The sequence below is a fragment of the Eublepharis macularius genome, chromosome 9, assembly GCF_028583425.1.
Source record: "Eublepharis macularius isolate TG4126 chromosome 9, MPM_Emac_v1.0, whole genome shotgun sequence".
In the NCBI taxonomy this organism is placed as follows: domain Eukaryota; kingdom Metazoa; phylum Chordata; class Lepidosauria; order Squamata; family Eublepharidae; genus Eublepharis; species Eublepharis macularius.
The window spans coordinates 39,460,337-39,487,484 of NC_072798.1; the positions used below are offsets into that span (position 1 = coordinate 39,460,337).

The following is a 27,148-nucleotide window of genomic DNA, read 5'->3' on the forward strand; positions in this document are numbered from 1 at the left end:
CTATGCCAGGTGCTCATTCTTGCAGGGGGAAGATTATTCACATGGGCCATCATGTTCAGAATTATACACATAGGTATGGGACACAGTTGTCTATAACCCTCTTTGCAGGGCTCATTTTAAGGGGGAACGCGCAGGAACGCAGTTCCGACAGTTCCCCAAAGAGGTCACGTCAGGTGGCCCCGCCCACCTGACTCTTGGCCATTTTGGGCCCATTTCAGCCTGGATTGGGGTCAAAACGGCCTGGATCAGGCCTCTGACGGGTGGTGGATCACTCTCCTGCTCACCAGCGGCCCAATCATGACCATTTTTGGCCCATTTTCAGCCATCTTTTGCCATTTCGGGCCCAATTTTGGCCCTGAATGGCCAGGATTGGGTCCAAAACAGCCAGGATAGATGATGTCAGGGGGTGTGGCATACGCAAATCAGTTATGCCAATGACACACTTTCGGTGATGTCAAGGAGCATGGCATATGCTAATGAGTTATTCTAATGAGTTATGCTAATGAGTTCCTCCAGCTCTTTTTCTAGGAAATGACCCCTGCCTCTTTGTAACTTTGATTTGATTTTTGGGGCAGGGATGATGGTGGTCCTGGATGCCTATGATGCAGTGCCATGGTCGGATCACTTTGTTCTGAAGGCTCGTCTGAGCATGACGCTCCTTTCCCAGGTGGGCGGTGAGTGGATTTATGCTCGCCTGCGGAGACTTATGGATCCAATTGGTTTCCAGGTGGCTCTGTGAGATCCGATGCCCCCTGGCAATACGTTAGATGAGCTGGTAGATGATTGGCATGGTCAACTTTCCGAAGCCATCGACGTTATTGCCCCTGCCGTCCTCTCCAAGCCTGCAAACAGGTAGCTCCTTGGTTCACCGAGGAGCTTCGCCAGATGAAGCGGTCTCTGAGACTAGAGCAAGTGTGGAGGCGGGGGCACGACGAAGAGGCAAGAACATCTTATAGGACGTTTATGAAAGCCTACGAGGTGGCAGTGAAAGCAGCAAAGAGGGATTTCTTTGATGTTTCCATTGCGTCCGCTAAGCTCACACCCAGCTCAATTATTTCGAACAGTTCAGTCCTTGGTTTCCCTCTCTCAGGGAGACCACCAAATTCTTAATTTGACTATTGGCTGCGAGGCTTTTGCGAGCTATTGTGTGGGCAAAATTTTGTCCCTTCGCCGTGGCCTGCCGCCCACTGTTGATACAGTAAGGGAACTGGAGACCCCTTGGCCGTCTTCTGGGTCTGTATTAGATCATTTCAGGCTGCTCTCCCAGGACGAAGTTGACAGGATCCTGCAGGGGATGAGGCCAACCACCTGTTCTCTAGACCCCTGCCCATCCTGGCTGGTGAAGGCCAGCTCGGAGGGGCTACAGGACCATTTGGAGGCCATTGTTAACATCTCCCTGAGCTCTGGAGTTTTTCCAGGAGCGTTAAAAGAGGAGGTGGTGCTGCCCTCCTGAAAAAACCATCTTTGGACCCCACCGACCCATCCAGTTACTGCCCAGTGTCGAACCTCCCGTTCCTGGGCAAAGTGATTGAGCGGGTGGTGGCAGTACAACTGCAGGAATTGCTGAATGATGCTGTAGTCCTGGACCCATTCCAGTCTGGCTTCCGTCCTGGCCATGGGACGGAGACGGCCTTGGTTGCCCTCACAGATGACCTTCGCAGGCATCTGGATCGAGGCGGGTCAGCGCTGCTTGTGTTACTCGATCGCACAGCAGCGTTTGACACAGTTGACAATGATTTGTTGGCCAGCCGCCTCGCCAAAGTGGGGATTAGGAGGACAGCCTTACAGTGGCTGGTCTCCTTTCTCCAGGGTCAGGGACAGAGGGTGGCGCTCGGGGGAGATCTATCGCCCCGTCACCCTTTGGTGTGCGGGGTTCTGCAAGGGGCAATACTCTCCCCGATGTTATTTAACATCTACATGCGCCCCCTCATCCAGCTGGTGCGGAAGTTTGGGCTGGGCTGTCATCAATACGTGGACGACACCCAGCTTTTTCTGTTGATGGACGGCTGGCCAGACACGGCCCCAGGCAATCTGGCCAAAGCTCTGGAGGCTGTGACGGCATGGTTGAAACAGAGCAGGCTGAAACTGAACCCGGTGAAGACGGAGGTCCTGCAGCTGGGACGGGGCTGCCAGATGTTGGGATCCAGCTCCCTGCCCTGGATGGGACACCACAGGCAAAGTTGCCAGTGGTGAAGAGTCTGGGCGTGCTCCTGGATGCCTCCCTGTCGATCGAGGCCAAGGTCACGGCGGTTGCCAAGTCTGCATTTTTCCATCTTTGTCAGATCAGGCAACTTGCCCCCTACCTGACGCCCCAAGACCTGGGTACAGTGACCCATGCAACCGTCACCTCCAGGCTAGATTACTGTAACTCACTCTATGCTGGGATACCCCTGGGCCTGATCTGGAAACTACAACTGGTCCAGAATGCGGCGGCGTGGGTCCTGACTGGTATATCCTACCAGTCACATATCACGCCTGTCCTGCGCCACCTGCACTGGCTTCCGGTTGAATTCCAAATCAGGTTCAAGGTATTGGTTCTTATCTTTAAAGCCCTGAGCGGGTTGGGACCAGCATATCTTCGGGACCGCCTCTCCCTGTATGTTTCCCAGAGACCGCTTCAATCAGCGGATAAATGTTTACTGGTGGTCCCCAGCCCTAAAGAAGCCTGTCTCGCTTCAAACAGGGCCAGGGTCTTTTCAGTCCTGGCCCCAGCCTGGTGGAACGCTCTATCAATGGAGACCTGGGCCCAGCAGGACATATTGTTCCACCGGGCCTGTAAGACAGAGCTGTTCTGCCAGGCATTCGGTGGTTGAAGGGGGTGGTGCCATGTCGGCCTCCCACCTTTGGGGTGGGCGGGTTCTCCCCACCATTGCACTTGGTTAATTTATTTCGTTATTGTTTTGTATGTTGATTTTAGTATTGTTGTTTTCTTGTTTTTATTGATTTTAACTTGTTCACCGCCCAGAGCCCCTGAGGATGGGCGGTATATAAATTGAAATATAAATAAATAAATAAACTCCCACAAAGAATATCTGTTCTGAAGACAGGACAGTCCTTGAGATTCATATGTTAGTAACGGAAGTAATACAACAAACAGCTCCATAAGACAGGGGGCTGTGCACTACTGCAGCACATTACCACAGCTTTCCCTGCCTTTAGTAGCCCACTTCACACTATACCTCTCATCTACTATCCTTCTATAACACTGACAGCACATAGCTTAAAGCATTTATAATGCAAACAACTTTATGACAGTGCAATCGCTTTTTCAAAAAGTTAGCCAGTATTAAGTCCCTATTCAGTAGTAAAGACAAGGAGCTGCAGGATTCTACTGTGCTACTTCTTGCTAATCTTAGTCAGAGCTTTGAAATTTCAGCCCCTATTGATAAGAGCCTGTCCACCTTCCCTTCTCCTCTGGCAGGTGCCTACAGGCAGTGAAAAGGTATCACCAGAAGTCATACCACAGAGTGAAAAGGAGAAATATGTTCAAAGGGAAAAAATAAAACCTGAAGAGAATTTCCATCCAGTATTTAAAAATATACACATTACACACAAAGGAAGTTTACTGTCTCAACTGCACTTCTGGCAGTGAAAGACTCACTTGCACTAGCCCCTGCTGTGTCCCCAAGGTCAATTTAAAGTGCCATCCTTAACTTTTAAAACCTTACGTGGGCTGGGATCCACATATCTGAAGAACTGCTTCTCCCTCTATGAACCCATGCCAATTTTTCTGTTCCATTCACCTTCAATAAAGAGAATAGGATCATGGCAATCTGTTCCAGGGAATTTCAGCAGTAGTTCTGAAGCATCAGCTACCAACAGAGACATGAACAGCTCCTTCCCTCCCTTCCTGTCTTCCACTGATTAGAAACAAAACTGTTTAGAAAAGCTTGTAGATGAATTTTTGCTGTAGATCTTAAACTGCCAATTTTTGTAACATGCAATTGGTTTAAGCTGTAAATAAATATTTCTTCTGATGTATGTATGGTTTTATGGTGTATTATGTATATAAACTGCTTTAACCCACTTTTTGCAGGGAAAGGGATCTAGAAGTATTTTATCAGCATATACATGTAAAATTTTCCATCTAAGTTGTGAGTTATATTTCACAGCATGTATGAAGGAACATTCTCTCCAACAACCCTCCTCCCTTTTGTTCAGATTCTGCTCTCTCTAGACAGCCGGAGGGAGAAAGCAACCCGGCCACAGAGGAAAAAAACCCACCACCATGGCAGACACATAGGAAAAGAGCAAGGTGGCCACAGTGGGGTGGTAGCTTTACTCCTTCTCCACAGTCAGACTGCTCACCTCCAGGTGCATTGATAACCTCACTCCCACCTCAGCTACTGTGTTACATGCTGAGGAGAATGTGGGAAGCCTCACTCCAGATAAACAAGGATTGGCTAAGGTTTAACAGTGATGGGGAGAGAAAACTCTATGTGTTCAGAGGTACTCTGGTAGTTTAAAATATATTTTTGTATGCGTGTTTTTGGTGGGGTGGCACTCTGTTGTCATACGGTTCTTTCATTTGATGGTAAACGTAAATGTGGCTCTTTGTGAACCATGAAGTGAATACCTCTGCACTAAGCAGATTAGTACATTTAGCACTCTTTACTGGATTGCCATTTAAAGAACTCACTTTTGTTCCATCCCACTACTTCGCTCTTGCTAGCCACCTCAGGGACAGGCAAACACATTTCCACATGTTCTGGGGATGAAGAGATCTACAGCTGCTCCCTCCCTGTATCCCCCCCCCTGAATTGGTGGTTCTAGAAATCAGATTGGAAGCACCCAAACTATAAGGAATTTAATAAAAGAATAAAAGCACAGTCTTTATGCACAGCAGAACTGAGAAAGGATTAAAAGAAATGATTACTCACAATCCTCTAACCTTTGTCTAAACATACCCTAAAAAGATGGAGATTTTAGGAAAATTCTTAAAAAGCTGCAGCATTTATAGTTCATCCATTACCCTAGATCACTGTCTGGGGCTTCTGCCCATTGTCAGCAATATGTGCTCAAGATGTCATTTATAACATCAGGCATCGTTGCAGTAAGATAAAGAAGAGCTTCTTCCTCATATCCAGAGAATTTATACTCTCGTGACTGACCCTTCCTTGGGGTCTTTCCTTCTCTTCCTTTATCAAAGGAAGGAATACACTCTCTTTTTTGGGTTCCTCCCCTCTGTTCCCTAAGTGTGTGACTTTCTGGTCTTAGGTGTGACCTAACTGCCTATTGTCCGTCTGCTGGCTAGGGCACCAAACTTCTCTGTGCTTGTGAAAAGATTCATTCCTCTGTAGCTTTCCCATTGCTGGCTGTTTTATGTTATTTACAGACTGCCTTTCTCACTGAGATTCAAGGCAGATTACATGGTGTAAGTCAATACAATCAACGGCTGAGTCTGAAGAAATTTGAAATCAAGAATAGCTTGTAGAAAGGCATCTTGGGTCATGTAAAGAGTACAGTCCCGATTATAACAATTTTGATGTGATTTCTAAAACGGAGGGTGTTTCTCCACAGCATGAAATGTTATTTTCCTTTTAAAAATACAATGCCAAAAAAAAAGCTCACTAAAAACACAATTAGACTGCACATGCTGTAAATGTCTTGGTCTAGAAATTAGTTTCTCTTCTACAAAAAAGTGATGCAGGTTTAATACAATTCAGATCCTAACAAAGGATCATCTTAAACAGAACGAATACTATCTCCAAACTATATCTTGGAAGAGGATTCATTAAAAGCTAGTTATATTTTCAGAGCTTTGAAAGCCAGCCTGGAGAGTATCAAACATTCAGTTCTGACAAAAAGCCTGGAATAAGCTAAACAGTAACACAGAAACATTAATTGCCTTTCCAAACAAAATGTTCTAATGCAAGAACAGCCACGGCCCTGGCTGGCAACCATTTTACTTGGATGGCCACTTAAGACAAGGTATCTTTATGGCTTTTTGCATGCCTATTTGCCACTTCCATACCCTCAAGGAGGGGTGGAATAGAGGCAATGAGAAGCCTGATATGGAAGAAATGTGGAATAAGTGAATCCCAAAATTCGTTCTGATCAAACGTCTCTGGAGCAAATGGACACTGCACTTTATAAATGGCTTATCAAGCAGCACATGTGAATCTCATGTACTTCATCTGGCCTAATCAGCATTATCCTCACTTCACAGGGGAAACAGTTCCAGCCAGGACAAACGAGGTATGTAAGAATGGCACACAAAAGCCTAATTTGGTGTCCAGTGTGCACTTTAATTTCATACTCGTGTCCTTTGCTGCAGTCCAAGGAATTTAACATCCACTTTGCAAACCCTTTCCCAGTCTATCCCTTAGCAGACATATTATTCTCCCCTACTACCACCCCAACCTGCAAGTGCAGGTTGGCTACCAGCTGGGAAGGCAGATGGTATTCCTCAGCAGCCATAAGCCAACTCACGGGTTACTGGTCTGTAGGTATGGTATCCTCCATGGTTTTCTGTAAAATTTGAGCCATTAAATATTTATACAATGTAAAAATTCTAATGTAGAGGACTTCTCTGAAATTAAGCAGTATAAAATAGCTTACAAATTAGCAAAAGCTGTCACTCATCAAAATGAACAGCTCTTTTCTTCCTTACGCTGCTTAAAGAGATACAGCAAAATAGCCTCAATAAAGTGTTTGCCCTGAACAAAAAGCCCCTCTATTTAACATTAACCAACTGATTAAAGCTTGAAGCCCCAATAAAGTTACATATACTTTACAAGTCGTATACTCCTACACACCTGTCAAAGTTTACATTGCTAACCAATAATTTTAAGACAGAAAAGTGAGAAAGTAATTCCGTTAAAAAGTGACGACCTTGCTACAAATGTCTCTTCCCTATTCTTAGCTCTTTTAAATAATTTTCTATTTAGGAAAAGAGTTACCAAGGTTATGGTAATTTCCTACTCATTTAAGAATTGCTAAGCAACCTTCATCAACTAGCAGCAGCAGGTGGCATGCAGAGAAAAGCTATTTTGAGAAGCAGTAACTACTTTTCTTTCATTTAAAAACAGCCATCAGTTAATGACTCTGGAAAGTCTCATCAGGAGGCCAAAAGAAAACGGAATCACTGGGCAGAGTAGTGTTAAGCAGATCGAGCTGTATGCTGAGCAAAGAGTGGGAATGTTATGTTATGGCTAGGTACAGCACTCTTTATTTGCAATGCCAATCTGAAAAAGGCAGAAAATTCCAAGACAGAATTTATTTATTTTATTTATGTCATTTATATTCTGCCTTTCTCACTGAGACTCAAGGCGGATTACATAGTATGAGATTAGTAAAATCAGTGGCAAGGACAAGGGCAGGCATTTCCATACAATGTCAAGAACATTTCCATAAACAATGTAATGGGGTAAATGAATAGAAGTTTACAAAGACATAGTATTAGCAAGGATCCAGTATGGGGTTGAGGAATTGCTGAAACAGAACATAATCAATTCTAGGACTTGCATTAAACAACATAAAGCACAGGTAGTATATAGGAGTACATATTTAAAGCAACAGATAATATGTAAGGCAACATAATGGTGAAATCTATGGTTTCTAACTCATTAGCAAAACATCTGGGACCCCTTTCCTACAATACCACCCTCTTCGCTGAGAAAAGGGCCTTTTTGACTAATTCAGTTTTGCATTGTTTGCGGAAAGCCAGGAGCATGGGGGCTCTCCTGACCTCCTCAGGCAGGCTGTTCCATAGGGTAGGGGCCACCACAGAGAAAGCCCTTGTACGGACTGCTGTTGATTTCGCCCATGTACAGGCTGGCACCTGCAAGAGACCCTGTTCAAATGAGCAGAACGGCCATGGAGGGACATAGGGAGGGAGGCAGACCAAGGTTGTGAAGAGCTTTGTATGTAAAACCCAATACCTTGAACTGAGCACAGTAATTGACAGTAGGATGGGAGTGATGTTCAAGCTCCTGCTTGCGCCTGATAATAGTTGAGCCGCAGCATTTTGCACCAATTGGAGCCTCCTAGTTAACTTAGATGGGAGACCTACGTATAATGCATTACAATATTCAAGTTCTGATGTTACCATAGCATGGATCCAGGTGGCCAGGTCAGCCAGGTCGAGATAAGAAACCATTTTCCAGGCTAGAGTGAGGTTGTAGAAAGCATTTTTTGCAGCTGCCTTAACTTGTTTTTCTAGTAGTAGCGCTGGATCCAGTATAGGCTCTTAACCAAGTATGCAAGGGTCAAACGAACTCCATTGAAAGTGGGGAGTACAATGTTTTTCAAGATCTCTGACTTCCCAACAAGCATCACTTCAGCCTTGTCTAGGTTCAATTTTAATTTGTTATTTTTCAGCCATTTCACTACAGCTGTCAGGCAGCAATCTAAGATTTCTACTGCATCCTGTGGGGACCTGGATAGCAAGATATAGAGTTGGGTATCATCTGCATAGTGATGACATTCAACTCCATAGCTGTGAATAAGTTCTCCTAAAGGTTTTACGTAGAGGTTGAATAACATGGGAGATAGATTGCACCCTGTGGGACCCCACAAGATAGTTCCCATTCTAGAGATAGTTGATCTCCAACAGCAACCCTTTGATTCCGTTCCATGAGAAATGATTTAAACCAGTCCAAGGCACATGCTTTGATGCCCACTTCTGTTTCTAAATGCCTCAACAGGATGGCATGGTCTATTGTGTCAAAAGCTGCAGACAGATCCAGAAGGAGCAATAAGGAGGCATGGCCTTTGTCTATATTCAGACAGAGATCATCCACTAACGCTACTAGTGCTGTCTCTGTCCCATGCCCTGGTCTGAATCGAGACTGGAAAGGGTGTAGAGCATTAGAGTTTTCCAAGAAGATCTGGAGCTGGTCAGCTACTGCTTTCTCAATCACTTTGCCCAGAAAGGGCAGATTAGAGACTGGATGATAATTGTCTAGTTTTGTCTAGAGATGGTTTTTTAATTAGCCGACGGATAACTACCTGTTTGAGTGGCCAGGGGAAGGTGCCCTTAGTGATTGATTTACAATGGATCTCAGTGGTTCACGTATGTGATCTTTACTTGATTTTAACAGCCAAGATGGGCAAGGATCAAGCGAACAAGTAGTGGCTTCCATGGATGCCAGGATCCTGTTAAGATCCGTCATTGTAATTGGTTCAAAGAATTGCTGAAAGACTGCTAACAAGCAGAATGCCACTGAAAGTTTATATATCCAGGAAGAACTATACACTATTAAAACAGTACTCCAGGATCAGGCAGAAGTATTAACTGGAAATACCCACATATATTATAATATACACCCTCTATCAGAGCTAGGGCAACTACTGCAAACAGAAAAGGGCAGAGAAGATCCATCAGCAAAGACTAATGGGAATTTTTACATATTCAATTAAGACAAGCAGCTGAAGGTAAGGCACCTTTGTAATTTTTAGAAGCAAAACTGCTAAGCTTAGTACATAAAAGAATAACTGTTCTTATATTACCTGAACCCTCAGTTAACTCTTAAAGTGAAAAATTGAAATTCACTTTCATAACTGCGTTCACTTTCACCGTCTGTGGGTTAGGAGGCAAAGCAACCATCTCTTGTCCAGCCCTCAGTCCACCAATGCTGCTTGCAGGAAAAACAAAGGGAGGGCCCTTCACCACGAGAAATAAAATATGAGAACAGCTGGAAGAGATGAGGGATGATGGGGGAGAATAGAGCAATTACACTCCCCAGTCTCAGCCAGGAAAACCAACGGTACCCTGCCATGAGCCTCGGCCTGCTAGCCTGAAGGAAGCCTGAGATCTAGAGTAAATTTCCAACAGGCCTAACTGTCAATTCTCCTGCAACCTATGTTTTCCAAGACCCTTCCCATCTTTCGGATTGGACTAAGAAAAAATGGAGGGGGGAAGGCCAATCGGAACCAAGGAGGCTGGGGCATGGGGAAAAGTAATATAAGGCCCTTTTTTGCAGAAGGAATCACTCTAACTTTTGGGTGCACTTAGCTTTTAATGGTATCCTGGACTTCTGCTACTTAAGCTTTCATGTTGGGCATAGTACAGAATTGCTTACTACTAAGGATGTGCAATTCAGATTCGGTATTCTTTTAAAAATACCAAATTTTACCTAATTTGGTAAAATTCAGCATTTGGTAAAATTCAGTATCCATACTTACTGACTGTTGGACCACAGTTGGAGACAGTATACATACAAGCCAAATGAAGCCAGACTTTAGTGATGGGAACAGGGTATATCAAACTCAAAAGGGAATACCTAATCAGATTTGATATTCTCAAACTTAAGTCAGGAATAGGTGCCCTGCAAATATGGTGAAATTCAGTTAAAAAATGACACACACCCCCGCCAGGCCACTGGATAAACCTGAATTGAGTTTCCCATAGGAAACAATGGCTGAATTTTACTAAATTTGCTCTGTAATACCAAACCAAACTAGAAAATGTTTCAGTATTTGAGGAATACTGTATTTTTTCTCCAGTTCGTTATTACCAAACCAAATTGACAAAATTTTCTCCTGTGCACATCCCTACTTAATACATAAGCCAATGATCTTTAAGAGGTATTACCATACAACATTTTTCTATGTAAGATGCCATTGACAAGGAATAAGAGCCACATACTAAGTTTTAAAACCAATCAAATTATCCAGAACAGTGTTCAAGATTTCCAGTTCTCCAGAACACGTTATCAAGATGTTTAAAACTGAATGCTTAAAACTGAAGGATTATCTTAAGGCCTTGTCTTCTAATCATCCTGTATGAAATGCTGAGCAGGTATACAGATTTTAAAATGGTACTGCTGTTAAGTTGACCTGGAAGGACTTCACAAGGACCAGTCTCACAAAGGACACACATTTCTATTAAAGAGGTTTTAAAGATTTATGAGTACTTATGCATTTCCATGTGGAGTCCTACTAAATTCTATGTCCCCATCAATCCAATTTTTATACAAAGAGTCGAGGCAAGCTGATGTCTGAAAACTATGGAAACCAAAAAACAGCACCAACACATTCACTGTGTCATCTCTTATTCAACCAAGGTTCATCATTATCCATACTTACTGACTGTTGGACCACAGTTGGAGACAGTATACATACAAGCCAAATGAAGCCAGACTTTAGTGATGGGAACAGGGTATATTCTTACACCACCATTCAAATACATAACATTTTTAAAGACATACAGAACACTGGCCTGAGTTATACACTATAAGAGGAGAGTGGAGACTGAAATCGCCTGAGTGGAGCTGGATAGGAATCTTTTGAAGCAGTACTTGCAAAGGGGAGGGACAAAGTGCTTTTGGGAGAGTGTTCGAAAAGCTAAAGCTCAGTATGAGCTTAGGCTAGCAAGAGATGCTAAAAACAACAAAAAGAGTTCATTTATGTTTAAAAAAAAAAGGTAAGGACATGGTAGGCCCATTGCAGGGACAGGAAAGTAAATTGTAACACGCAATGAAGAGAGGGCAGAACTGCTCAATTCCTACTTTTCCTCAGTCTTCTCCTCCTAGGAAAATGGTGCTCAACGGGAGTTACAGCCTTGGATCAGCAAAGGAATAGTACATAAACACCTATTTTCTCTAAATGGAACCGAGTCCTCAGGGCCAAATGAATTGCATCCAAGGGTACTAAAAGAACTCGCAAATGTAATTTCTGAGCCTCTGCCCATTATTTTTTTAGCCTATTCTAGGAGAACAGATGAGATGTTAGAAGACTGGAGGTGGACAAATGCTGTCCCCATCTTCAAGAAGGAGAAAAGGAGGATCTGGGTAACTACCAACCAATCAGCTTGATGTCTATACCTGGAAAAGTTTTAGAACAAATCATCAGTCAGTCAGTCCTTGAGCATTTAGAAAGGATGGCTGTGATTACTAAGAGCCAGCATGGGACTCTCAAGAACAAGTCATGTCAGACTAACCTTAACTTCCTTCTTTTTTTGAGCAAGTTACTGCCTTGCTGGATCAGGGGAATGCTGTAGACATAGTTTATCTAGATTTCAGTAAGACTTTTGATAAGGTTCCACATAATATCCTTGTTGACAAGTTGGTAAAATGTGGTTTGGATCATATTACTGTTAGGTGGATCTGTAATTGGTTGACAGATTGCACCCAAAAAGTGCTTGTTAATGGTTCCTCAATCCTCTTGGAGAAGAGTGACAAGTGCAATGCCTCAGGGATCGGTCCTGGGACCTGTTCTGTTCAACATTTTTATAAATGATTTGGATGAAGGAATACAGATAATGCTGATTAAATCTGAAGATGATACTAAATTGGGAGAGGTAGCAAATACGGTCGAAGACAGAGTCAGGATACAGGATGATCTTGACAAGCTGGAAAACTGAGCTAAAACAAATAAAATGAATTTCAACATAGACAAATGTAAAGTTCTGCATTTAGGTAGGAAAAATCATATGCATAATTATAGGATGGGTGTGACTTGTCTTGGCAGTAGTATGTGTAAAAAAGATCAAGGGATCTTAGTAGACCATACACTGAACATGAGTCAGCAGCTAAAAAAGCAAATGTGACTTGGGTCTGTATCAATAGAAGTACAGTGTTCAAATCATGTGAAATGATGGTATTGCTCTACTCTCCTCTGGTTAGACCTCACCTAGAATATCGTGTTCAGTTGTGGACACCACAATTTAAGGATATTGACAAGCTGGAACATGTCTAGAGGAGGGCAACCAAGACAGTGAGGGGTCTGGAGACCAAGTCCTATGAGGAAAGGTTGAAGGAGCTCGGTATGTTTAGCCTGGAGAGGAAATGACAGAGGTGATATGATAACCATCTTCAAGTACTTGAAGAGCTGTCATATAGAGGATGGCATGGAGTTGTTTTCTGTTGCCCCAGAAGGTAGGACCAGAACCAACAGGTTGAAATTAAATCAAAAGAGTTTTTGGCTAAACATTAAGAACTTCCTGATGGTCAGAGTAGTCCCTCAGTGGAACAGGCTTCCTCAGGAAGTGGTGGGCCCTCCCTTCTTTTGAGGTTTTTAAGCAGAGGCTAGATGGCCATCTGACAGCAATGCTGATTCTGTGAACCTAGGCAGATCATGAGAGGGAGGGAAGGAAGGAAGGGTTAAATCAGTGATTAGTTCTTGCGGCCCCTTCTCATGGCCAAGGATAATGTTGATCGCCACTTTGGGGTCAGGAAGCAATTTTCCCCAGGCCAGTTTGGCTAGAGATCCTGATGATGTTTTGCCATCTTCTGGGCATGGAGCATGGGGGGGGGGAGTAGTTGTGAATTTCCTGCATTGTGCAGAAGGTTGGAATAGATGACCCCGGAGGTCCCTTCCAACCCTATGATTCTATGGAAGTTAGAGTTGCCCTGCAATATGAGCCACATTGCTCTTGACCCTGGGGTCTTCACCTGCAGCTTACAGCCTGTGATTCCACTGAGTCAGACCAGCAGCAAAAAGAAACAGCCTGAAATACTACTGCAAATCCACAGGACAAAGAGCAGCAGCACTTTGAGACCACAGAATAGCTAAGGTGTTCCGACAGCTAAGCTCTCAGTGCTTTAAGTCTTGGCTTTAAACTTCAATTGAAAGAAATTAGCACTCACAGTTTTTGTCACTGGTGCGAATCAAGCTGTTAACTCTTGATTTGGATAATAATATTGATGATAGACTATTCAAAGCTATCACCGAATGCAGAAGTACAAGACAACTTTATTTGTGTTTATCCAATTTTATACAAAAATTCATAGGAGCACTGGCTTAAAAATTAACTGTTATTTTCTTGTTCTCTTAAGGCAGCAGAGAGGAAATTGATTTGTTTTTTTTTCACACTGCTTCAGTTTTTGTATGCCAGGGACTTTGTACAAACACTGTTCACTGCCAAGGAAAAAGCATGTTCTTTCACTTCCTTCCTTTTGTGCTTGTCTTGCAAGTAGGTATCCTTACCTCCCTCACACCCACCTATAATGGATGACAGAGCAAAATTCCTTTCAGTCCTATGATCCAGTCATGCTGATGTGCATAGCAAAGAGGGCACAGAATATATTTTCTGTTGGTTGTTCTACAATATTAAAGGGCACAGCCCAGTGAGGGGAGCTGAAGTGGGAGAAAACAATGATTTGTCCCACACTTGATGCTCTCCTTAGTAACATTCCTAGCAAGGTGACAGAACAACAAGATTGCAGAGATGTTGATCCCTTCAGAATGCCTCACTCTGGCATATATACTAGGCTCTATACACATGCTCTAAAGACATACCAGAATTTTAAAATTATTATTCTGAGCTTCCTCCAAGGAGATTAGAATTGTGTAAATGATATTTCCTTTTATCCAAACAATTATCTTAAGCAGGTAAAGCTGAAAAATGTGACTGACCCAAGGATCCAACACATGCCTGAAAGCACATGATAAACTTTGCTGAACCTAGGCAAGTCTGTGCCTGCATCAGAGATGGCCTGGGGACTCTATGTATGCTGCCTCGAAATTCCCCAAACAAAGTAAAATATAAATGTTAGCTCTCTGAGGATTTAAATCTAGGTTTCCCAAGTGATATGCCAACATGCTCACTACCACAGTGCTAACTATACCATACTGCAGAACACTTGTCAAGTTTTAAACATACATTAACAGGAGCAAATGAACTAAATTCTATTATAAGCAGCCATGTGTGTCAAATATTATTATCTATTTCTTGAGTCACTCTCCTACAGGCCTTTGCTTGAAGAAAGCCAAAACCGGTTTCACAATACAGAGGCGGAAATGTGATAAGAATTTGACAGGTGGTGCCTACAATACTGGACCTTGCCTTTTCATTACCTTCAAAGGAAAGGGATAGACAATCTACAGTGATCACATTAAACCTTTTCATTGCTGCCCTAAGCAATGAGACAACAAGAACCATGTAAGTCAGGTCAGAGCAAGAGAACATCAAGAATATTCCTCACCTGAATCCAAAGAAAGGCTGATTTTATGAATACTTAGTTATTGAGATTTGGGGGTGCATCTGCCCATTTAAAAGCCTCTCTACATCACACTCTCTGCCCTGCAAGCAGACACACAGAGAGATGAAATGCACTCATTTCTCATAACAGATTACCACCTCCAATGAAACAAGACCGGACAGGTGTATTTGGTGACTTAAAGGAAACGATCATATTTCACTCCTTTGCTCAATGTACCTATGCATAGCAGGGAACAACAAGAAGACAGAAGCAACATTTTCTATATGCACATTTATCCTTATTGTCCTATAATAAGTTTATCTGCTCACCCTAATCATTGACCCTAATCATTCTCTCAAACCAAATTAAGGCTTTACCCAAGATGAGGTGTGAGAGAGAATATTAGCACAAGCTTTAGGGAAAGAAGTTTGTCTCAAAAGAAACCCCTCAGCATACATGGGACTACATTTCTGACAGCCAAGTCATTTTTTCAACCTACTCTCACACTCTCTTGAAACACAATTATCAAATGAAAAAAAAAACTTAACAGAAGTAATTAGCTCAGATATCCACACCGGAATCCTTAGCCTGCTAAAATATTTCACAATTCATTTTTTGGCATCTCAGTACATCGGACTAAGAACAGGTAGAAAACCAATAGTGGGAATGAAATTCTGTAGGATATAAGAGACATGTCTGCTTTTAATAGTGTTATGTTAACCCCAAGCTGTGTGAAGCTGTTTGAATAATCATTTTCTACGGCATGTTTCTTTCAACTGTGTGTGCTACAATACTCCAATTAACTATTCCCTAAAACCTAACTGTTCCCCTTAACTATGATTACCAAGAACTACTTTTTATCCTTGGTTATGGGAAGATGAGCAGACCATAACATGAGCCAGCACAATATAGTTGTGATTAATGATACCAATGAACTTCTACAGTAACTGTTAAGGAAACCCAAGAAAAGACTGCAAAAAGATATACTCTGTGGGTTTTTAATAGCTTTTATTTCATAGGATTTCTCTCCATGCTGCTAAAATGACAGCTTCATTTATGGTGCTCTTCCCAATCTATGTTGTCTTTAGGACAGAACAAAACTTGGTAACATGCTTTGGGACAGGGATGGAAGCCAGAGAAGAGCCTGGGATATTTTTTTAATACTCAGAGGATAGTTCTCATTAAGAGACTGGCAACCCCAAACAAGCAACTGATGTACAAACACAGATTTGGCTCAAAGTTTTAAATCAAGGAAATTTAGAGGAGCACTGAAAAGATGCCTATGATTTTTTTTTAAATGAGTTAAATGTTAAAAAGATTTCAATCACTCAATCTGAGTAGTATAAAGATTTTAAGGTACAACAATCTACAGCATTAGAGGATATTACAGTGTGCACTGCAGATATTTTTCAAAGATACATCTATTTAAATGTGACTAAATGTCAGTCCTTGGCAGGTAGATTCCCAAAGTTCTCCATAGCAAACACACAGGTGTATTGGTTGACATAATTTTATTAGAGATCCATCAAGTTCAAGGTGCTCAGACAACTGAATTGGCAGAAGTGAAGTGGATGAGGTTGGTAGTGTTAAGTTATAGGGAAGGTTCCCGCCATCAGGATAGGGACCGTTGAAGTTTGGGTATGAAGGAGCCAGAGGGGGGTGAAGAGGAGAAGCTAGGTTTAGGCTAGACAGAACAAAGAATGAAATCATCCCAGTTCCCAAGAAGGATAAATTTCGAGCCGGCCACAGCCGGCCTTCAAGGACACTTGCTAGAGGCAGCGGGGAAAGAGAAAGTAAATACTTGCAAGATAACTTACTGCCTTAACATTCTTATGCCCTCAGAGAACCAGTATATAACACAGAATACATTCATGGCAGATATGCAGACAGGCATATATGACATATTGCCCTCCCCAAGAAGGTCTCCCCCCTCATATTGGCCCCGGTTTGTTAGGGTAAGCTTTGTGAAATTTGTTTACAAGCCTCGGGGCATTTACATCTGAAGTTTTTACCCATTCCTTTTGACTTTCATCAAAATGCACCTAACGAATTAAGTAGAACAGTTCTCCCCGTTTAATTTCAAGCCCAGGACTTCTTTCACTTCATGGTGCAGCTGTCCGTCCACCATGGGGAGGGGGGGAACTCCGCGGTCCAGATGCCATTTATCAGGTTGGGGAGCTTTCTTTAGGAGGCTGAAATGTAGGGTGGACATTCTGTTGTCTGTTGGTGGCTGGGGTTTTTACAAATGGCACTGCTGTGCCCTCATATCCATGTGCTACCATGAAGGGGGAGGCCCAGGTGGAACTATGCACTGAGTTGTTATAACAATATTCTGCAAAAATTAGGAAATCAGCCCAGTTGTCTTGCTGGTAATTTATGTAGCATCGTAAGAACTGCTCCAGCACTTGATTAACTCTTTCGGTTTGTCCATCAGTCTCAGGATGATGGACGGAGTTAATGCCTTGTTCAATCCCTGCTACTTGCAGTAGCTCCCGCCAGAAGTTGGCAACAAACTGGACTCCTTTATCAGATATTACCTTATCCAGAAATGAGTGCAGTCTGACCACGTGCTGCATAAAGAGGGTGGCTAGTTTCTTTGCGGTTGGAATTTTGGAGCATGGAATGAAATGAGCTTGCTTCGAAAACAAATCAACCACCACTAAGATTGCAGTTTTTTCCCTCTGAGTGGGGGAGGTCAGTAATAAAGTCCACTGAGACCACAGCCCATGGTCGAGAGGGGGTTTCTAAGGGTTGTAGAAGACCAGGCAGTTTACCTCGTTTGCTTTTCCTCATCAAACACACTTGGCAAATGAATGCATACTGAGAAATGTCACTTCTCATGTTTGGCCACCAAAATTGTCTTTGTACCAGATGCAACGTTTTTAAATATCCAAAGTGGCCAGCCAACTTGGAATCATGATATTGTTTCAACACTTCTCCCCTTAAACTGGCTGGAACATACATACAATTTACCCTGTTGATACCAGCCGCCCCCCCTCCCCTCTGTAGTTCATCCTTTGGTAGGGTGTCTCCTTCATTCTCTGCTTCCTCTTTAACTCTTTCTTCCCAGTTCGTGGAGAGAGCATTTTGCTTTAACTGTTTGGCTTGGCTCCGGGAGGTCACTGCCTCCCCCAATTGGGATGGCGAAAACATTGTCTATTACTTTTTCTCTCTGGCTTTCATGTTGGGACATGCACAAGAGGGCATCTGCCAGGAAGTTAGATTTGCCAGGGAGGTGCTTCAGTGTAAAATTAAACTTGGAGAAGAACTCCGCCCAACGTAGGTTTTTGGCACCTAGTTTGCACAGGGTGCACAGTGCCTCTAAATTTTTATGATCAGTCCAGACCTCAAATGGCACTTTAGCCCCCTCCAGCCAATGTCTCCAGGGGCACAAAGCTAACTTAACGGCCAAAGCCTCTTTGTCCCATATCGCCCAATGGTGTTCAGTTTCAGAAATTTTTTTTGATACATAAGCACAGGGGTGTAATTTCCCATCATCATCTGCTTGCAAAATGACCTCCCCCACCATTGCAACGTCGCTTGTATCCACCTGCATGATAAATTTCCAGTTCTCGTCCGGGTGCCGCAGAACCGGCTCAGAGGTGAATAGGGTTTTTAGGTGCTCAAAAGCCTCTTGGTATTCCTTAATCCAACCTAATTTAGCACTGGGCTTCACCCCTTGTGGCCCCTTCCCTTTGGTTTTCAGCAAATCAGTTAGCGGCAAAGAAATCTGGGCAAAGTTCTTTATGAACAGTCTGTAGAAGTTAGAAAAGCCCAGGAACGATTGCAACTGCCTCCTGGTTTTAGAAGGGTCCCATCCCACCACCGCTTGTATTTTAGCGGGATCCATTTTTAATCCATGCCCCGATATTCTACACCCCCAAAAGTCCAACTCCTCTTTGTGAAATTCACACTTGGACAGTTTCACAAGCAGGTGGTTGTCCTTCAGGGTTTTTAGTACCCGGCGCACTAGTTTCACGTGGGACTCATAATCTTGTGAATAAATCAACATGTCATCAAGGTAAACAACCACGCCCTTGTACAGGTATTTGTGCAATACCTAATTAATTAAATTTTTAAAAATTTGGCGCCCCTTGTAATCCGAACTGCATGACTCTATTCGAACTGTCCCAAGGGAGTGTTAAAAGAGGTTTTTCATTCATCTCCTTCCCTTATTCTTATTTGGAAGTACACATCTCTTAAATCCAATTTTGAAAAGATTTTTCCTTGGGACACCACTCCCAGCAAATCTCAGATCAAGCAGAGGGGGTAAGCGTTGGACATGGAAACGGCATTAATCCACCTATAATCAGTACACAGTCTCAAACCCCAACCTTCTTTTTACGAAACAACACAGGTGCAGCATGAGGGGAACCAGGGCGGATGAATCATCGTGACAGGTTTTTGTCAATGAACTTACATAATTCCTCCTGCTGTTATGCCAATATAGATTAAAATCATATGCCAATAATCAATACTGAACAATACTAGGCCTAGCTTCTATACTCTCCAGATGAACTTTTAAACTTTACATGAACTTTCAGTGTTTTTTTTCTATGTATAAGGTAATTCAGCAGGTGTGCTTTCATCCTTTGACAATTAATTGAAATAGTGGACTCTACTGAGATTGATGTTCTTCTATCAGAGATTCAACCAATGGTGATCGCCCAACTTAACTTTTCTTGACACTTGTTAGAGATTTATAGTTTTCTTCTGCAGTTCTGACTATGACATAATTTTTTAACTAATTGGAAGGCTGTACTATGAAATTATGAATATTCAGTGAAGTGTCAAACCAATCAATATTTGTTTGTGCTATCATGTGAATAGACCCTAAATATTTGCATATGATTAGGTATATCATTGCAAACACAGAAAGAATAAGCAGGGTACTGATGGAAGAGATCTCTTGGGAGAATCTAGGTGAGAAACTATTTCTACCTATGTATTTCATAGAAACTTTGAGCAATGCTAAACTTAGGATTTATTGAGAAATGTTAGTGAACTTATTTCTTATTGCCTTTCTATGTTCTGTTGTTATAGGATTCATATTAATAGCCATTTATATTTTGATTGCTTGCTTCATTAAAAAACTAGGGTATATTTTCAATAAAGTGAAATAAACTCTAGATTGGTGTCTGTGTGTTTGATGGGGAGTTGCAAAGCAATATTGAACCCTATATAAATAAATGTACTGATAAACAGCTGGTTCAAAGAACTTATCTGTTTGACAGGTCTAAAGACTAACTGCTTTCGGCTTCCCCGGAGAGAGATCCATCTTTCTCCTGGCAAGTTGAAACTTGGTTTTAGACACGGGCAACTGTCCCGTTACACTGCTACCCTGGGCTCATCGAGTATAATTTTCCTTTTGGAAGCTGTTGCCCCAGGATCAGTTCTATAGCACAGTCAGTAGCCCTATAGGGGGGAAGTTCATCAGCTTCCTTCTCATCAAATACTTGGTTCAAGTCCTGGTACTCGGGGAATTTGCTGTCTCTCTTCCTGAGTTAATAGGAAGCTCTTGGGGAGGTGGGGTGCGCCTCCCGTTTTCCGCTTTGCAAACAGGTCATGGTCCCATAACCACCGTATCCCCAACACCAAAGGGAACTTGGTGGCGTCACTTATGACAAAAGTTCTGGCTTCCCAGTGATTCCCCATCCCTACCAGGACAAGTTCAGTTTCCACACTGGCCAGGGCCCTTTCATTCGAGACCCATTCATCTGCTCAAACACGATGGGATGGTCCAATTTACATACGTTCAGCCCCAACCTGGTGACTAGGGCCAGAGCAATCAAATCCTGAGTGCAGCCCACACTCGGATGTGAGTCCCCCTCAGGAGGTTAACTAAAGTCACTGGCATGTACAGTAAGGCCCCTTTTGGTCTCACCTCTTGAGGTGCTGGTTCCTTCGTGACCTGTCAGCAGGGTCTCCTTACGACAGGTCATTGGCATTTCCTGCCAGCAGGGTGAGAGTCTCCTCCTCCTCTGATGGGTCTCCGCTCGACCCCCTGAACCCTCCACCGCTTGGAGCCCAGTTGCCACTTCACTTTTCTTGGGGGGCTTTTTTAGGTGATTTGCCCGCCGGGGCTGTGACTTTTTTCATCAATCGGTTCCTCTCTGCAGATTCCCTTCACCCTCCTGGGCATTCAGCAGCAAAATGGCCCACTCCTCCACACTGTAGACATAGGCCCTTCTTCATTCGGATGGCTCACTTCGTATCCGGGGAGCAGATGCTGAGGGCTCTCTTCTCTCTCCCTCCTGCTCCGGAAAGGGGTTTCTTGGCTGCCCCCTGATGCTGCATCTTCAACAGCTTTACTACTTGGTCTCGGTTCTCCACCTCACAGGTGAGCTGGATCCATTCCAGCAGGGTCCTGGGGTCATCTTGTACTAAGGCCTTGGCTACTAAATCAGGGTTTAGCCCTGCCCGGAAAAATTCAATCTTGATCCCCTCTGTCCAGTCGCACACCTTTACTGTGTACTACCTGAATTCCGCGGTGTATTCCCGCACAGGCCGAGTGCCCTGCCACATCCTTTTCAGTTTGGTTCTCGCCCGCTCCTTGAGTGGGTCCTCGAATTGAGCCCTTAACGCTCGTATGAACGTATCAAGTCTCCGTAGTTCTGGGGCCGAGGCCTCATATACAGTGATATACCACTTAGCCGCCGAGCCACCCAGCCTGGACCTCAGGTGGCTTACTCGGCAGTGCTCATTCGGAAAGGTATGACCCCCACTCCTGGAAAAACTCCAACACTTGCATAATGAAGAAGGCCAACTCTTCTCGGTCTCCCTCAAACCGTGTATCCAATTTATGCCACCCCTGCTGTGGTAGCATGGCAGGAGGGACTTCTTGTGGGGCGACCAGTAATCTTGGGAGCGGCAGAACCGGAGGAGGTGGCCACTGTTGCAGTGGTTGTAGAGGTGGCCTGCCTGGCACCCCTCCTGGTGGCTGGACAGCCAGGGCCCTTAGGGGAGGTGGAGGGAGGGGGTAAAATCCCCACGGGCCTACTGCCACTCCCTGGGGTGGCGGGGTGACTGGTCCTCCTTGGGGTGGAGGAATGACAGGTGGTGGTCCTGTTGTCCTAACAGGCCTTCTCTAAGGCAGAAAGGGGGAGGGGGATGTCATGGCCGAAGCGTCCCCCAAGGGATCCCCCAGTCCATCTCCATTGGGTCCTGGCCCTGTGGGCGCTCCTGCCAGCGGCAGGCAGCACATCATCTCTTGTAGTTCTCTCGTCACCTGTGCCATCTCCCTCTTTAGTTTGCCCATCTCTCCCCATATGACCCGCAGGTGCTCAGGGTTAGTCTCTTGGAATTCCTTCTCATCCGGGGCTGGTATGGGGCCCCTCCGTTCCTCCTCGGGCTCACCCCCTAGCTACGATGGTTTCATGAGTTCAAGGGAGGGTCTCCTCATCTCTTGTCGCTTCCGATCCGAGGAGCTCTTCCACTTTGGACATACTATGGCTAAAATTTTGCCTGCAATTCATGTGCTGTAATGTGTATAATACACTATGGGGATTGATAAGAAAATACTGTTTGTATATATTCTCAATATTATTGTCCCCACCATCACCAACAGAAGACAGACTTTCCCCCAAAGTTTCAATGTTTCTGGAATTTCTACATCTCGAGTTCAAAGATGAGTTGATCCAGAGTTCTAATGCTGTATAAAGTTTGAAAGATTATCAGAGAGAAAATTCAGAGAAGATGGGGATTTTGAAGTGAGAATGAATCTTCTGGTAATCCGGCCATAAGTGTCTTTGTCAGATTCTTCAAGTACATCATCTTACTCTTCTCACAACTATGATTAGTAGCAACCTACTAGAATTTCAGGGGTTCTGAAATAATCAGATTTGGCATTTGACAGTAAAATTCTTTACCTCAGGACCCAAATTGTAGTTGTACAGCTCTATCAACACGTAAGCAAAAAACTAATGTCAGCAACATAGGGAAATTCTCGACATACCTTATAGTTTCCTCAACACAGCCCAGTTCAGTTCCATGCCGGGGAGTTCCAATCACTGCAACAGAAAACAGAACTCATAAATTCAAGTTTTTTCCAACACACACACAATCTCCATTGTTTTGTTTTACAGTTTTGCTCCAGACTGTTGTTACTCAGTTAAAGGACCAACCAATCCAAAGCAGGGAGACCGTACTGAAAGACTGATACAAACATACTAATCTACATATCCTTTTTGAACTTAGCACATGGATGATCAAGTCAAGAAGGCACTCAACTGACCTCAATGGTTGTGCACAATGGGAAATGACTGATTCTGTGTAAGGTCAAAAATGTTTAAATGTCAATATCTGACCCATGCATTATGAATATCAGATACAGCATCTTCATCAATAACCAAATTATTCACATGTGCCCACAATACAGTACAGGTAAGTACGATTAAGAGAATTCATACAGATGAGGAGGGGAGGAAAAACTAAGATTGAAATACTCTAATTCAGGGGTAAATACAACACAGATCACAAACCAAATATCAACTATTAGTTGATTCCCAATGGACCACCAGCTTCTACCTCACCTCGGAATGGCTGTGCTATAAAAAACTAGTCACTGACAGCCATTCATGCAAGGAGTGTTTGCTACCACTGCCAGCACTCACCAAAGGATTTATGTAGCTCACACTGAAGTGACTTAAAGGATCCAATAGTAGTTGTTACTTACTCTGCCCCCAAGCCACCATATTGTGACTAGCTCTAAGCAGGCACATCAAGAAATTTTTAAAATGTCAAAGATCAAGCATGATTACCCATTCATTCTTTTTTGCATTCACATCTGCAGTCAGACTGTCATATCAAATTTAAAAAACACTAACAGCATTACCTTGCTTACCTAATTGCATCCTTAAAGACTTTTTGCCCAGAAATGCCATCAAGAAAAATTCATCTTAAATTGCTGTACAAGTTACTGGTATGTACACTAATAAAAACATTCTGTAATTTGGGAATCTTCCTCTTGGATAAATATTGTATTAGCTCAGGGGCCCTCAACCTTTCTGAGTCTTTGGGCACCTTAGGAATTTTGAGAGGGGATGGTGAGCATCACCCTAAAGTGGCTGATGTAGGAGATTGGATCAAATCCCAAATGGCTGCCACAGAAGCCACAGCCAAAAAGAATACTTCCCTCCTCACTTTGCAAATGAACCACAGAAAGGGAATAAAAAGAAATGAGAGGATTTCCCCTTGAAATCCAGGGGAAGAACAGGAGAAAAAAGGGAGGTGAAAAGATAGGTTGGTTTACCCATCTTTTAAAACAGCAGTATATTTTGTTTTCCACCTTTGTTTCCTTTTAATTGTAAGATATGACTGTACTACAAGCATAGCTGTCCAAGTTTCATTTTTTTCCCCTGTGAACATAACGTCACTTCTAAAAGATGCTGAGGTCTTGTCTTGCTAATAAATTTCTTAATTCAGTGGAAATGTTTATACACCACTGTTTACAAGTCTAGGCCAAATTATTGCTGTTCCAGCAATTACAATGGGTTATCTGCCTCCACTAGTGGTGACTCAGAGCTTAGGAGTAGAGGAACAACATGGAAAAATTCCAGCTGGCATTAAGAAAAAGTCTGTAATCTGAATGTGACAACTGAGGTTTTATCCTTTTTCCCATCATCCCAAATCTCAGCAACATGCCTCTCCTATTACATATTCTAAACAAATAAACTTTCTCGGAAAATCAGTTAAGAGGCTAGAATTTTCTATGTACTCTAAAACAATATGAATTACATGTTCCTGTATAGCATGCGTCATCTTATACCAGCCTTCTTCTGAGTCAATAAGGCTTAACAGGGGCCATACAGGCCCTGAGGAGTTATCCACAAATCTTGGGTGCATTGAGAATCTAGAACTGCCATTTCTCACTCATAACAACTTCTGACAGCCCATGGAGGGTAGCTGTTTTACATTGCTCATCGCATCTGTGGGATAAATCCCTGATTTATCTACCCACAAGGGCCTTAACAGCACAGAACAAATATGGTACAGGTACCTACAAACTGTGGCTGGGTCTTGTAGCAGATTTTTATTTTCTAGTAGCTAGCTGTAAACTCTACCACAATACTACTAGTAACAGTAAGATAATCCCTTGACTAATTAGACCTTATCCTATGTTAAGAAGAAAACAATTCTTTAAACTTAAAAGAACTGAAATTGCAATCTACTTGTGAATAATTTTGTAAGGGACTTATCTCCCTTTTCCAATTATTTAAGTTTTGTCAACAAATACATAATTTTACACAAGCTCAAGTACTGTACAATGTGTACAATTTCCATTGAACAAAATGTGAAGGAATGTGCGCCAGTCCAAATTTTTTTGCATTAGGGGGTTTGCTAATACCACAAAATATGTAAATGTATGTATGTTATATTAAAAGGTTAAGTTAAGCCCTTGTCCAAAGCAATTTATTACAAAAGTGAAGACATTTTCTGAAAAACCAAGTTATCTGGGACACTGAATTCTTGCTACTAAACTGTGTGAAGACTTCAGAGTGCAGTCAGGTAAGAGTTTTTCCAGACTACGGGCAAGGCAAGCTTGGGGGTACTGCTAAGTTGCATGCAGATTTCCGAATCTCAGGCACTAACATCTCCAGGAAATGAGATCTGGGGGTAAGACTGCCAGGCCCATTTCAGCAGGTACCTGAATCGTGGTATAGCTATATACAGCCCATTCAAAAGATGCTCCTACAAAAAATACTACTTTGTTCTAAACTTATCAGAATATGAAAAAGTTGCAGGTTTGCTAGTCTGAATATGGATCTTAAGGATCCATTAAGTTTCTAACATTATTCTATTAATTAGATGGCAGCCTACCAACATTCAAGGAAACATTGATAACAATTACTGGGACTTATCTTTAGTTATAAAACAAGTCAGATTTGGATGAAGATTCAACTGCCTCCCATGATCTTAACATCTTAATGTATATTTTCTGTGTATTGAAAACTTCTTTGTACATATTTGAAGGTATGAAATTAGTAGGTTACCCAAAGTCTTCCCTTATTTTTTGTAAACAATATTTAGTATTGTACTTTGTTCCATGGATCTTTTATAGTGCATGCATATATTCTTCTTCAGCCTTTCTTTGGTTTTCCATTGGCATTAAGGCTCTGCTCCTTTTCCCCCTTTTAAAAAAAATCTAAAAAGGGAAGAAGAAAAGAACCCTAACGATAGGTACAGTTGCTTTGACACAAAGAACAACACAGGCTGAAAATAAAAGGAAAAATCACCTGCAAGCCTAACACCCATCATCAGAAATTAAAACTTCCTTGCTACTGACAAGATGGTAAGTGCTCTTGTGGAACATTGATGGTGGGGTGAGGGAGATTTGATGATCATGTTATACTCTTGGTGTGCAGTAGCAGATTAAGGCCTAGACCTAGCTTGATATCCAGCTTCTTCTTCGCATCTTCCACTACTCTTCAGCTATGAAGTACCGACTGTTCAGAGTTTCCACAGCCCCTTGAACAATCTGAGACCAGATACTAAAATGTAGAAGCTGTGAAAAAATTAATTCTGAAACCCAAGGACTCAGAAGTTAAAACCAAGAAAGCAATAATTTTTAATGTTCTATAGCAAACAGAAGATTTTCACAGAACACAAGCTAATTGCGCATGTGTTATGTGCCATCACGTTGCCTCCGACCTATGGCAATCCTATGAATGAAAGCCCTCCAAAATATCTTATCATTAACTGGCTTGCTCAGATCCTACAAACCTGGAAGACATGGCTTCTTTTATTGAATCTAGCCATCTCATTTTGGGTCTTTCTCTTTTCCTACTGCCTATCATTTTCCTAGAATTATTTACTTTTCCAGAGAAATTTGTCGTCTTATTATGTGACCAAAATATGATAGCCTTAGTTTTGTCATTTTAGCTTCTAGGGAGAATTCAGGCTTGATTTGATCTAGTACTCACTTATTTGTCTTCTTGGCCATCCATGGTATCTGAACTCTCCTCCAGCACCGCATTTCAAATGAATCCATTTTCTTCATATCAGCTTTCTTCATCATCCAACTTTCACAACCATACATAGTAATGGAGAATACCATAGTTTGGATTATCTTGATCTTGGTTCCCAGAGAGACATCTTTATCTTTAAGGATCTTTTCTAGCTCCCTCACAGTGGATCTTCCGAGTCTGAATCTTCTTCTGATTTCTTCATTGCAATCTCCCCTTTGCCTGATGATTGAGCCAAGGAATAGAAAATCCTGAACAATTTCAATTTCCTCACTGTCAACTTTAAAATTGTGTAATTCCTCAGTGGTCATTATTTTT

The 27,148-nt window shown here is 42.7% G+C and overlaps 1 long non-coding RNA gene across 1 annotated transcript in view; it reads right to left on the reverse strand.

Moving 5' to 3' along the window:
- The window catches only part of LOC129335921 (uncharacterized), a 46,962-nt gene that overhangs the window by 1,968 nt on the left and 17,846 nt on the right, over positions 1-27,148 (reverse strand). Inside the window, exon 2 of the long non-coding RNA XR_008597644.1 lies at positions 22,822-22,876. This is a non-coding gene — a long non-coding RNA (uncharacterized LOC129335921). The remainder of the gene's footprint in view (positions 1-22,821; positions 22,877-27,148) is intronic.